The sequence below is a fragment of the Rattus norvegicus genome, chromosome 11 (assembly GCF_036323735.1).
Source record: "Rattus norvegicus strain BN/NHsdMcwi chromosome 11, GRCr8, whole genome shotgun sequence".
Taxonomy (NCBI): Eukaryota; Metazoa; Chordata; class Mammalia; order Rodentia; family Muridae; genus Rattus; species Rattus norvegicus.
This window is the reverse complement of record NC_086029.1, coordinates 93,464,983-93,477,416: the sequence shown is the minus strand read 5'-3', so window position 1 is coordinate 93,477,416 and position 12,434 is coordinate 93,464,983. Positions and strand designations below refer to the sequence as shown.

General features: G+C 42.4%; 1 non-coding gene across 1 annotated transcript; it reads right to left on the bottom strand.

Annotated features, from left to right (window-relative positions):
* Positions 1-953: 953 nt before the first annotated feature.
* Positions 954-1,057, bottom strand: LOC120095818 (U6 spliceosomal RNA). Its single transcript, XR_005491582.1, has one exon. It is a non-coding gene; the product is annotated as a U6 spliceosomal RNA (small nuclear RNA).
* Positions 1,058-12,434: the final 11,377 nt, after the last annotated feature.

Here is a 12,434-nt window from a genome sequence, read left to right as displayed (position 1 = left end):
TGTTGTCTGCTGTTGGCAGATCTGGTATTTAGCAGCAACAAACTTAATTCTCTTGGGCTGGCTCCACTTTCTGTCAGCAGCTTACCTTGGCAGGTATCCCTCAGCTCTGACATCTTTAACATCTTGAGGTATCCAAGGTAACTTCAACTTTATTCTTTTTTTCCTTCTTTTTAAAATTGGGTATTTTAAAAATTTACATTTTAGGTGTTATTCCCTTTCCCAGTTTCCCCTCCAGAAACCAGCTATTCTATCCCCCCACCCCCTGCTTCTATGACAGTACTCCCTCACCCACCCACCCACTCTCTCCCACCTCCCAGCCCTGGCATTCCCCGACACTGGGGCATCAAGCCTTGTCAGTACCAAGGGCCTCTCCTCCCAGTGATGCCCAACAAGGCCATCCTCTGCTATATATGCGGATGGAGCCCTAGGTCCATCCCTGTGTTCTCTTGGGATGGTGATTTAGTCCCTGGGAACTCTGGGGTTCTGGTTGTTTGATATTGTTGTTCTTTTTATGGGGTTGCAAACCCCTTCAATTCCTTCAGTCCTTTCTCTAAGCCCTCCATTGGGGACCTCATTCTCAGTTCAATGTTTGGCTGTGAGCATCTGCCTCTGTATTTGTCAGGCTCTGGCATAGCCTCTCAGGAGACAGCTATACCAAGCTTCTGTCAGCATGTACTTCTTGGCATCTGCAATTTTGTCTGGTTTTGGTATTTGTATATGGGATGGATACCCCAGGTGGGGCAGTCTCTTAAAGACATTTCTTTCAATCTCTTTTCCACTCTTTGTCTCTATATTTCCTCCTGTGAGTATTTTTGTTTCCACTTCTAAGAAGGTCTGAAGCATCCTCACTTTGGTCTTCCTTATTCTTGAGCTTCATGTGGTTTGTGAATTGTATCTTGGGTATTCTGATCTTTTGGGCTAATATCTGCTGATCAGTGAGTGCATACCATGTGAAAAATATGGAATGCTTCATGAATTTGCCTGACATCCTTGTACAGGGGGCATGCTAATCTCTGTATCATTCCAATTTTAGTATATATGCTGCTGAAATGAACACTCAACTTTATTCTTGCTCTAATCTCTGGGATCCACACATAATCTTTTGGGTTCCTCCAAAGGGTTCAATTCTCCAGCTCTGTCCTCTGTAGTGCTCTAGGCTCTGATTGACTCCATTCCACTGCTGGTGCTGTCCTTGGTGATCATCCCATGGTATTGGCATCTCCATTTTGATAGGATCTTCTACTGCAACTAGGCTTGACCAATAGCCTCCCATAGACTCCCTTTATTGTGCCAAGCCTCAATTTCTTTGCATGCCTCCTTCAGTCCTGGGTCATCAACTGCAACTGAGGCTACACCTTCACCAATGGTCTTTCCTGACCTCTCACAGGGCCAAATCTCAGCTGTTCTCTATGACCCCTTTATGCCTTTGAAAACCAGTGTTAGCTGGGTGACTCTTACACATTACCAACTCTAGCTGCAGCATGAGTTACAACCTTAGCTATCTCTGGAACATAGCTTCTCTGTACTCTCAGAAAGCACTTCTCAGATTTCACCTCAGTGTTGCTGGTCTCTTTTTGATTATCAAAAATTTCTTAGCTCTAGCTGACCAGCATCACTTGTCCCAGTAGTCCCTTCTATTCTTGACTCTAAAGCAAAAGAGCTATATGACCATAGCTGTTGAGTTCTGACGCTTGCTGGAGCTAGAATATGGCCTCCCTGTTCTATTATATTAATATCAGCTTTCTGTTTTCCAACTCCTTCACTGCCTAACCTTGACTGTCTTGGAACTTGCTCTGTAGATTGACCTTGAAGTCAGAGATCTTCATGGCTCTGTCTCCTGAATGCTACGATTAAAGGTATGTACCACCACACCTGGACTTAAGCTGTTCTTTACCTGGAATTTGCTCTGTACCACGCTGGCCTGGAACTCAGAAATCTGCTTCCTTCTGTCTCCTGGGTTTAAAATCATTCACCACCATGCCTGGAGTTTAGATTTTTATTATAGACCTTAATCAAGTTTAAGACTGGGAATTGCCATCACAGGCTATTTGTGTCAATTTAACACATAATCATATCTCCTTATATCCAAAGAAAAACAATAACCATATCATAATAATGCCTAATATATCTCCCTTGTACAACTGCAAATGCATATATTGAACTGAATGGGATTTTGCCCCAACACCACCACTCCCTTAATTCCATTTATACCCTTGAACACAGGATTTAACTTCAGTCCACTTCCTGGTGCCCTTTACTCTTTGAACCATACATTTTGTATTTTTCCTTTCTAAGTTTTCTACACTTCATCACAATGTTCTATATGACAGTACACCAGAGAACAAAGTCTGTTGGCTTCTCTGAGACTTCCATTATCAACGCAATTAATATAAGTGTCTTTACCTTAGCCTCAGACAGACAAAGGCACAAAGCAACATTCTTTACCAAATCATCATAAACATGATTCCCAGAGTTCAAATCACTCTCAGCACCAATGTCCTCCATATTCTTACTAGGATGTCCCATTAAGTTCCACTTAAAGCATTCCACGGCTTTCTAATTCCAAAGTCCCAATATCCACATTCCTCCAAACAAAAACATGGTCAGGTCTATCATAGCAATACTCTACTCCAAGTGCCAACTTCTATCTTAGTGAGGTTTCCATTGCTATGAAGAGACACCATGGCCAAGGTATCTTTTATACAGGCAAACATTTAATTGGGGCTTGCTTACAGTTTCAGAGGCGTAGTCCATTATCATCATAGCAGACAGCATGCAGAAAAACATAGTGCTAGAGGAGGAGCTGAGAGTTCTGCATCTTGATTCAAATGCAACCAGGAGGAAGCTCTCTTCTGCAGTAAGCACTGCCTGAGCATGAGAAGAGACCTCCAAAGCCCACCCCCACAATGACACAATTCCTACTAGGCCACACCTCCTAAAAGTACTACTCTGGGCCAAGCATATTCAAACCACCACAGCTGGGGAACAGCCCTCTTTTCCCAGCTGGACCAGTGCTGTTTTCTCTTTAGAAGACATGGGGCGAAGGTGAGAACTGATGAGGTAGACTCCTTTCCACATTCTGTCTTGCTCCCAACCACACTCAGTTTCCGCAGCCACGAACAACTAACAGCAGCCGGCCTTTCTCCATCAGCACCAATTTCCAATCTGTACAGCTGTGTCTCAGTGAGGATAGCTGACCCTCCCACACTCCTTCCACTGTCCATTGAGCACAGGCCTTCTTCAAGGAGGCTTGTGGAGGGTTTGAGGACTCCAACTCAGAGGGGGTTTGTTGTTTGTTTAATGGTTTTAATTGTGGAGGAGACAAAGTATAGAAGATTAGACTCAGGGATTTCTCTGTTTCTCCCCCCCCCACCCCATCCTTCTTTCTTATGTAAGTGAAAGGGGGTGGAAAGTGGTAAAAAGAAAATGGGAAATATAGGAATGATATAGAAATTATAGAAATAAAGGGTGGATTATTGAATATACTTTTAAAGTAGAAAGGTTATATATGGTTACATTGATATAGATCTTTGTATAATAATACAGACTTAGTATTATATTTTGTTACAACATGCAAAGATATTGTGAAGTGGAAACTTAAGGGTTCTTCGGAAAGTTAGTTTTATTAGATGGCATTTTGCTGGGGCAAACACATGAAGGAGTGTTTTGAATCAATGAGGCTGCAGAGAATGGGGAACAAGAGAGGTGAAGAAGGATGCCAAGACAAGAGTCTGATCAAGGCGACAATTTTTTTCCCAAGGCTGAATTTATACCATAACAGGGGTAACAGAGAGAGGGGGTGAAGTGGGAAACATTTACGCAGGCCTAGGACACAGTATTCATGTGGTCAGCTGATGTCAACAGGATGTTGGTTTTTCAGAAAGGTTACAGGTCATCACATTGGGTATCTTGACGTCAGATGTACTTCTCAGCAAGGTCGGAACTTTATCATATTATTATTCATCCTGACCACCAGATTTGTATTAGTCTTCTGCAGCTGGCTGGGGATTTTCCATGAACCCAGTCATGGAAAACTATAATAATAATAATAATAATAATAATAATAATAATAATAATAACATCAATAATGGAGGGTTTCAAGGGCATCGCTCCCAACAGTTTTGCTGAAGTGTACATAGGAGAAAAGCTAAGGCAGAGTCATACAAAAACATTTCGCTGAAGCAGACACAGTAGAAAAGATGTTCTGCTAAAGAAAGCACATGAAAGGACACATGATGAGGGATTCTTTGCTAACAACATGCATGTGTTGGTTCGCTTTACATTACATAGTCGAGGTCCATTTGTTGGGACTCCATAGAGAGAAATGCACCAAAAATCTGATGGTGTACTGAGTTTCTTGCAGCTTCTGTGGATTTGTGCTGATTGGCAGAGTGATGTCAGCTGAGGCAGACACATGTGCTGAGACAGACAAATGAGCTGAGGCAAACCCATAGAGGACACATGATGTTTGCAGGGACTATAAATAGAACTCAAGGGACAGAGGTTGGGCTGGGCTTGTTTATAGAGCTAGCCATGCAATGCTTGCTGGTCTCAAGTAGTCACTGATCCTCACTTCCCTGAGAGAGAAGGCACAGCGAAGAACTTTTCCTGGCATTCCTGCTAGTCCCTCCTGGTGACTTGTGCTGAGGCTGAGGCCTGGCTGTCTATGCTAGGTAGTACATAGATTTGAACTCACTATCCGTACTCTACTAAACTGGACTGCTGCTGTATCTGTAAAGTGTCTGTGACTGGATCTAGCAGCTGCTGCTAACCTATGAACTGAACTGCAGATTTCCTGGCAAAGCAGATAGAAATTGCTCCAAAGAACTTTCTAAAGAGGTCTACTTTCCCTGTATCCTTTCTTTTTCACTACCTCTGCTGGGTGGTGGGCTACAAGGGAGGGTAAAGCGTTTAAGAACCATCATTAAAAATAGAATTTGAAAAAACTTAAGGTTACAGTATTGTGCTTATGCAACTCATTTGAAAGTGTAATGTAAAGTTCTAGTCCTTGAAAGCTGCTATTACAAACTATTTAAACTATTTAAATTAAGAATGCAAATTTGTGGTCAATTTAATGTGTGCTTTTGTAAGCATTCATTTTGCTATTTACAAAGATAAGCTTTGTTTATTGTCCTGTAGATGTTTTCAATGTTAATCAGATAGTAAATAGCTAGAAATAAACAATTCAGATATATTATAGATAGATAGATAGATAGTCTTCAAAACCTTCAGAGATACAGAGAATATGGCATCTAAAGATATTTTATTAACTTAAACTCTTTAGGAAACTCCTGGCAGCACCCCATTTTACTTCAGAGAAGATGATGAGCACTGAAGAACCTCCATATGGAATTTGCTTCACTTGTGGCAAACTAGCAAATATGCTCTTGCTTCAACTACAGACAGAACGCTGTCCAAAAAGGACAAACAGGATGCAGGGAAGTTAACTGCCAAACTTTGCAAGGACAAGGTAGGAAAGACTTCATAATTCTTGTTTCACAGAAAAGTCTGAAAGATTTTCTGGGCCAGAGGGTTGAAGATGATGCTCCAACAACACAGAGAAATTTTGAGGGGCTGTCCAGACGGCCAACTGTCTCTGCCAGGTCTGTAGCTGCTCGCCTGCACTTCCTGCATACTCAGGTAATAGTTCTTCTCAGGTCTCTGATGGGGTTGAAGACTAGATAACTATAGTCTCACAATTAAGCTTAAGTTGTTTAGGATTTAAGAAAACATTTTTAGATATAAGAAGATGTTTTCTGTTGGTAATGCTAGCTAGGATAAAAAATGATTTAGGTACAGAACTCTAAACTCACCAGGATAGGATAGATGATAAAATACTTTGTCCTAATTTGCCAAATACACATGGATTAGACATGTTATGTAAAACTTACCTGACAATTTTCAAGATAGTCATTATTGTATATAGTTTATTATTAAAAGAAAAAGAGCCCTTTATTGGACTGAAAGGGGGCATTGTAGAGAGGATATCTCGTGTATTGTATGGATGCATCACCTGTCAATAAAAAAGCCTATGGACAATAGGAAAGGGTAGAATAGAAAGTGGGACATCTGATAGGATGAAAGGCTTCTGGGGAGAGCTAGTCTTTCCCAGGACATAAAGGAAGAGATGCATGGGACCTGAGCAGAGGTAACCATGGAGAACTAAGATTATAAGAAACTGGTTATTAAATGATGGGCTTGTTGCAAAACATGCCTATCTATATGGCCTAGGTGTTTGTAAATATATTTGAGTCACAGAGTCGTTATTTCTGGGAACAGGGGAGCAGCTTACAGTAAACACACCACAACAATCTTCAGTTAATTATTTTATCATGAGTTACTTACCTTGTCTCGGCTAGTTACTTCTTCTTGGACCGCTTACCTCATCTTGAGTTATTTAACCTATCTTGGGCTACCTAACCTATCTTGAGCTATTTACCTCCTCTTGGGATAATTATCTTATCTTGAGCCACATATCTTCACTTGGGTTGGTTACAGTATCTAGGGATAGTTGCTGTAGAGAGAATATGCTGTGGCCGATAGGAAAGGGTAGAAGGTAGGACATCCAGGAGGCAGAAAGGATTCTGGGAAAGAGTTAGGTGGGAGATCTGCTGGGAAGATGTGAGGAGACAGACACATAGTACCAAAACACAGGTAACCAGCTATGTGGGAAAAATGTAGATTAAAATAATTGGGTTGTTTTACTTATGATATAGTCAGAGTAGAACCTAGCTATATGGCCAAGCTTTTTGTAAATATATTTTGAGTCTGAGTCTTATTTCTGGAGAGCATGGGGCTGGGAGGAATAACCAAGCCTAATTTTTTCAGATGGCACACAATTAAACAGCAATTAGAACTCCTGGCCAGAGGCTGGGAAAGGTCAGGCTACCCGGATAAAAGGTTTAGTCTCTTTTTTTAAAAGGAAGAGGAGGAAGAAGAAGAGGAGGAGGAAGAGGAAGAAGAGAAAGAGGAGAGGAAGGAGGGGAAAGAGAAGAGGAGGAGGAAGAGGAGGAGGAAGAAGAGGAAGAGGAGAAGGAGAAGAAAGAGGAGGAAGAAGAAGAGGAGGAAGAGGAGGAGTGTAGAACTAGAGTTTTAAAAAGGTTACTCATTGTCAGAGTCCGGATGTGCAGGGTCAGACGTGCCTGAGGGAGAGCCAGAGATAGGACTTGCCAAACCAGCTATCAACCCCAAGGACATTGATCATCTGTAGCCACCCCCTCCCCTTCCTTCACCCCCTGAGTGAGATGAGCCACCCTACCTGCCTGCCGAGCTGCTAGAGAGCACGTACTCCTTGCTGATGTAATTTCGCGCCGAAAGTAACTGTGCACCATTTGAATTGACCAATCATGTGTAACCGCTCGAATGCCCCTAACCTCCCCTATATAAACCCCTGAGTTTGGAAGCTCGGGGTCGATTCCTCTGTCTCCTGTATGGGATACGTATCGACCCGGGATCCCGCTAATAGGGATCTTGTTAATAAAAGCTACCTCTTGCTGTTACATCAAGAATGGCTACTCGTGCCCTGGGTTCGGTCCCCAGCTCCGAAAAAAAAGAACCAAAAAAAAAAAAAAAAAAAAAAAAAAGAATGGCTACTCGTGACTCCTGGGGGCACCCCACCCCGCGATCGGAGCGAGAGACGCGGCTCCCCGTTTTGGGGTACGCTCTTTCAGGAAGAGGAGGAGGAGGAGGAGGAGGAAGAGGAGGAGGAAGAGGAAGATGAGTAGGGAGAAGAGGAAGAGAAGGAGAAGAGGAGGAGGAAGAGGAGGAGGAAGAGGAAGAAGAGAAAGAGGAGGCAAAGGAAGGGAAAGAGGAGGAGGAGAAAAAAGAGGAGGAGGAAAAGGAAGAGGGAGAAGAGGAAGAGAAGGAGTGTTGGCGCCTGCACCCGTACCGAGAATCGGGCGAAAGCCTGTGGGATGAAAGAAACACACACACACAGGTTATTCGCGTCAAGCCAGAAGAGGAAAAGGCTCTGGTTTCTTTATTGACCAAACTATATATACAAAGTACACCACTTAGCAGGTATCTGTGAAGCACAGTGGGGAACCCTGGCTGAGACTTCGGTAACAAAGGACCGACTACATGGTCTGAATAAATTAGGAAAATAACCAGGAAGGCCAGCCTAATTCTTTGACTCAGGTGAGAAGTACCTGGCCAGACTGCCAGTTGGGAACAAAAGGCTTCCACATACAAGAGCAGGGCTCAGCAGGGGTCAAACCTTGCTGGAGACCCAGAAGGGTCTTGTTCAGGCTGAAAACATTCCATGAATGCAAACTTCTTGTGCCATAAATTACAGGGAGAGGCTTTTGATCCTACAATCTAAGACTAAGGCCAAACAGTGACAAGGCAACCAGGCCCAAATCCAATATGGCTCCCACAGAGGAGGAAGAGGAGGGGGAGGAGGGAGAGGAGGAGGAAGAGGATGAGGAGGAAGAGGAGGAAGAAGAGGAGGAGGAGGAAGAGGAGGAGGAGGAAGAGGAGGAGGAAAGCAAACCAAAGCCAAAGCTTCCCAGAGCAGTCCAAGACTAGCATCTGGGAAGGAGATTTCCTAGCCAAGGAAAAAAGAAGTAGTACAAAAGGTGTTTTTTCTTTTTTTAAGAAGCCCCATACTAAATTTAAAAACAGAACACAGATCTTGGGGTTTCTCCCAAGGGCAGAGCACAGCAGCCGCTCAGGGGTAGGACCCAGCTCTGGGTTATACCCAGGTTGAAGGCAGAGGAACAGATGCAAGGGCAAAACCCATGGAGACTCCCAGGTTCTCCCACCCTTGACACAGCACAGTCCTACCCTACGGAAAGTAAAGCTCAGCAGGTGGAAATGCAGCCTCCTATGGCCCAGGACATGAAAGAGGCCTCCAGGCCTCTCCCTGTGAACAAAGTGATGGTAGCATGGTCAAGCACAGCACAGCATCTGAGTTAAAGTAGAGCAGACACAGGAGATAGAGACAGGCAGATCTCTGTGAATTCTAGAACGGTCTGGTCCACACAAGAAAGTCAGGGTAAGACCCCTGCTGATAGATAGAGCCACTTGCAAAGGACAGTCTAAAATTCAAAATAACACATTTTTTCCCTTAAATATACTATGTGTATTGGGTGGTTTTGTGTGTCAACTTGACACAAGCTGGAGTTATCACAGAGAAGGAAGCCTCAGTTGAGGAAATGCCTCCATGAGACCCAGCTGTAAGGCATTTTCTCAACTAGTGATCAAGGGGGGAGGACCCAGCTCATTGGAGGTGGTGCTGTCCCTGGGCTGGTAGTCTTGGGTTCTATAAGAAAGCAAGCAAGCAAGCCAGTAACTAACATCCCTCCATGGCCTCTGCGTCAGCTCCTGCTTCCTGCCCTGTGTGAGTTCCTGTCCTGACTTCCTTTGGTGATGAACAGCAATGTGGAAGTGTAAGTTGAGTAAACACTTTCCTCTCCAACTTGCTTCTGGGTCATGATGTTTGTGCAGGAATAGAAACCCTGACTAAGACACTATGTATGCTTTTGCTTAATAAGAAGTAAAAAGTGTCCTTAGTAATTAAGAAATAAATACACATCAATCCTAAATTTATATAAAGAGGAAGGGGAATATAGGTATAATTATCCACATAAGGTATATTTATAATTTCAAACTGAACAATAATGCCTTTTCTTTTTCCTAAAAGTATTTTGCCCTAGAAAAAGTACATTTGGCTATTTTGAAAGGATCCAGAGTTGGGGTTGGGCCAGAGTTGTTTTGCTTTTATCCAACAGAAAAAGAAAAGCTATGCTGAGAGTTTACTTGAAATAGGGTGTCATGCTGCTCTGAGCAGCTGGTCTCCTTGAATGTGAGCTCCCTCAGGGAAACTGGTGACTGTTTGGTGCACGGCAAAAACTCGGAGCAGATCCATGATGGCTTGGGAATATGCTTACACAGCAAATGGAAGGAAATTTAAATAAACTTGAATACAGAGAAAAATAATTTATATAAAGAAGAAGGGAATATAAGTATATTTACACACATAGATATTAAGCTCCAAAAAAGGGAGAAAGAAATGGGAATCGATACAAATGTTTTCAAGGGTACATAGATAAAAATAAATAAATCCAGGCATTTGATTTCAAAACTTGGGAGTAAATGACAGGGACCGATAGGTTCCTATAGAGTTCAAAGCCAATCGAGAAACAAAGAAAATCCGAGTCAGCCTGGGCTACACAGAGAAACCCTGTCTCAATAAATACAAAAACAACAACAACGATGACAACAACGACGACTACTACTATTAATAATAGTTTTAACTAGTTTTAATTGTTTTAAATTATCAAAATGAAGATGATTATAAGTTCAATAGTTATGGTGATATGGTACATCCTCTTTGAGACAGCTCAAAATAAAGCAGACCTAAATAGAAAGGGGACTGCTGGATTGAATTCATCTATACTTTTAATGATTTCAGACTGCTGGACCAAAGGCATGCTATGTTGAGAGAGAGGCTCTAGGTTTATGTTAATAGGAAAGAAGAAAAGTCATGGGACACTTTTTTTTCTTTTCTTTTATTGGATATTTTCTTTATTTATACTTCAAATGTTATCTCCTTTCCCAGTTTCCCTTCTGGAAACCCCCTTTCCCATCCTCCCTTCTCCTACTCCTATGAGGGTGCTTCCCCACCCACGCACAGGTACCTCCCACCTCCCTGCCCTGGCATCCCTCCATACTGGGACATCCAGCCTTCACAGGACCAAGAGCCTCTCCTCCCATTGATGCTCGACAAGGCCATCCTCTGATACATATGCAGCTAGAGCCATGGGTCACTCCATTTGTACTCGTTGGTTAGTGGTTTAGTCTCTGGGAGCTCTGGAGTGTCTGGTTGGTTGATATTGTTGCTCTTCCTATGGGGCTGCAAACCCCTTCAGCTCCTTCAGTTCTTTCCCTAACTCCTCCATTGGGAACCCGGTTCTCAGTCCGATAATTGGCTGTGAGTATCCACCTCTATATTTATCAGTCTCTGCCAGAGTATCTCAGAAGATAGCTATATCAGGCTCCTGTGAACATGCAATTCTTGGCATCCACAATAATGTCTGGGTTTGGTGACTGTATATGGGATGGATCCCCAGATGGGGCAGGCTCTAGATGGCCTTTCTTTCAGTCTCTTTTCCAAACCTTGTCTCTGTATTTCCTCTTGGGAGTATTTTGTTCAGCCTCCTAAGAAGGACTGAAGCATCCACACCTTGGTCTTCCTTCTTCTTGAACTTCATGTGGTCTGTAAATTGTATTTTGGTTATTCGGAGTTTTGGGGCTAATATCCACTTACCAGTGAGTGCATATTTTATGTGTTCTTTTGTGATTGGGTTACCACACTCAGGATGATATTTTCTAGTTTCATCCATTTGCTTAAAAATTTCATGCAGACACTTTCTAAAGTAATAAGGATCAGATTTGATAGAGGAAGACCCCCTGAAGATCTTGGCTGCCTATGGGAGAAAACCATCAGGACAAAATGCACTGGGAGTATACAATGCTAAGCCCTCTCGAAACTGACTGGTACATATATGTCCCCAGCCAGAATGTCAGCTTACATGACCAATAAATCTTGATGACTACAGAATTCTTATAATTATATAACATCTTTTCATATGGCATGATTGCAGATTTATATTACAGTTTAATTATACGATCAAACTAACTTCTAAAGAAAGACTGTTGTCTTTCAGCTGCTAAACAAAGAGCAGGAAATGATCCTTAATTGATCTGGGCACCCTGCACACTTTGTACAAATGTCTTTATACAGTTCTATGTTGCTTGAAAGATTTATATATTGCAGAATGGAAAGCGAAGAAAACAGTCCTCCCAAGACCCACCCTCAAGGATGTTGGGACACCTGATCCTGCCTCAACTGATGCTGTTTCCAGAGATTTGTTTTGAGAACAACTTCAGGAAGGGCTGTCAATCCCAGATGATCTTGGATCATCCAGTCTTTCAGACTGGTCCAGTCAGGACTTTAATGAAGGCCTGAACTTTCTCAGCACACAGAGACTGGACAATAAGCTAGAGCTAGCTTTCTTAAGACTAACCATTATTCTAATTTTCTAGGACCTCAAAAAATGAATTCTTCACACCAGTTCATCAGGAAGCAATTATAAGAAGATCATCATTCCAGTCCCTTAAATTGGTGTGGATGGTTTTGGTCATTTTATGAGTTATATGTTGTCATTTTAGGAGATAATTATAAATTATATTAGTCTTGAACTGGGAGGAGACAAAATAGGGAGGTTAGATTCAGGAATTTCTCTTTCCTTTCCTTTCTCTCTCTCTCTCTGTCTCTCTCTGTCTCTCTCTCTGTCTCTCTCTGTCTCTCTGTCTCTCTCTCTCGTATGGAAAAGGCAGCTGAAAAAAAGGGGGATACAGAAATATTTTAAGAAATTAGGCAAATATGGGTAGATTATTGAACTCTTAAACCAAAAAGCTTTTTATAGACT